This window comes from Antechinus flavipes, chromosome 2 (assembly GCF_016432865.1).
Source record: "Antechinus flavipes isolate AdamAnt ecotype Samford, QLD, Australia chromosome 2, AdamAnt_v2, whole genome shotgun sequence".
Classification (NCBI taxonomy): domain Eukaryota; kingdom Metazoa; phylum Chordata; class Mammalia; order Dasyuromorphia; family Dasyuridae; genus Antechinus; species Antechinus flavipes.
Genome location: NC_067399.1, coordinates 606,288,951 through 606,290,422, shown reverse-complemented (window position 1 = coordinate 606,290,422; position 1,472 = coordinate 606,288,951). Strand labels below are relative to the sequence as shown.

The window sequence follows — 1,472 nt, the reverse complement described above, 5'->3', positions numbered from 1 at the left end:
ACCATTCGGGGATTAAAAATGCCACCTGAGGAACATTTTTTTATCTCTAATTGGGAAGTATGTTCTGTATAGTGTGTGGGAAAACAGTAGAATCAATTGGCAGAGTGATTTTCTAGTCCAGTGGCTCCACAGCCAACTCTTTGGATGGCCTCAGTACAAATATTTTATAGGATCACAGGATCACAGACTAAGAAGTGAAAGATCATCTAGTCAACTCTGCTCCATTTTGCTGATAAGAAAACTGAGTTCCAGAAAGGTTTAATGATTTGTCTATCATAATGAAGGTAATAAGTCACCGAGGAGGTTGGATTCAGTCTCAGCCCCTCTGATTCCAAATTCATTGTTCTCTCATATTTGAGTTCTGATGATTCTTTCTTATAATCTGATATTGTTGAAGAATATCAGAACTGTGGATCTCTTTGAGATGGTCTTGTCCAACTGTTTATTCTGCAGATTAGGAAATAAAAACCTAGAGAAATAATTTGCATAAGGTCATATATTTAATAAATGTCAAGATTAGAATTCAGATTCATATGTTCAAATTGCAATGCTTTCCTCCCTCTGGAACATCTTTTTTTAGCATTCACTGGAGTTAAATTATTGGAATTAAATAAATTTAGAAAAAGTTCCATTATAGATTTATACATGAAGACAGACAACCTTAGAAGTATAAAAGAACAGAGAGATACTTTAGTCCAACCATTTTGTTTTATATATGAGAAAACTGAATTCCACATGGCAAAACTGACTTATCCAGTACTATATACCCACACCTGGTTATTGAGAGGAATAGTGTTTGATATAGTAAAAAGACAGGACTTAAAAGGTAGAAGACCCATTTGATTCTCAGCTTCCCCATTTTATAAGCTATTTCAGAATCTTGGAACTTCAAATACATACACAGACATCAATTCTTCACTTCACTTAGGAAAAGTTACCCAGAGCCAGGACCCACTATGAAAGGATTCTATTTGCAAAGGTTCTCACTGGGTAAATGGGGGCTCAGGATTGCCATTACCATAATATTAGTGTCCTAAAGGGCATTTAGACTGGAGACCTGATTTATGGAGAAGACAGGGTTGCCACTTAGGAATCTCAGGGGAGAGAAAGGGAAAAGATGAAACATTACATTAACATACATATCATCTTAGTGCAGTAGCCATGCCAATCCCTGTATCATTCCAATTTTAGTGTATGTGCTGCCAAAGCTGGCTTATAATAATTGCCAGATTCCTGTAATTTGCTATGGAAGTTGTATCCACTGCCTCCTAACTTTCTTCTTCACATGCTTTCTTTTCCCATCAGTTTCAATGTGTTATGGTATGAAGCCTGCTAGCTTCCCACTGTGTTTCATCCATTGCAGTAGTGATGGCTGTTTGGTAAGTGGGATTGATGCCCTGACAATTAGGAAAGGGAGAAACAAGAGCTGACATTTCTTTTTTGTTAGATTTGCTGCCTTGTAGTGTGTAACA

General features: G+C 36.8%; 1 pseudogene; it reads right to left on the bottom strand.

The window, feature by feature from the left end:
• Positions 1 to 1,111: 1,111 nt before the first annotated feature.
• LOC127552613 (uncharacterized) lies at positions 1,112 to 1,211 on the bottom strand (annotated as a pseudogene).
• Positions 1,212 to 1,472: the final 261 nt, after the last annotated feature.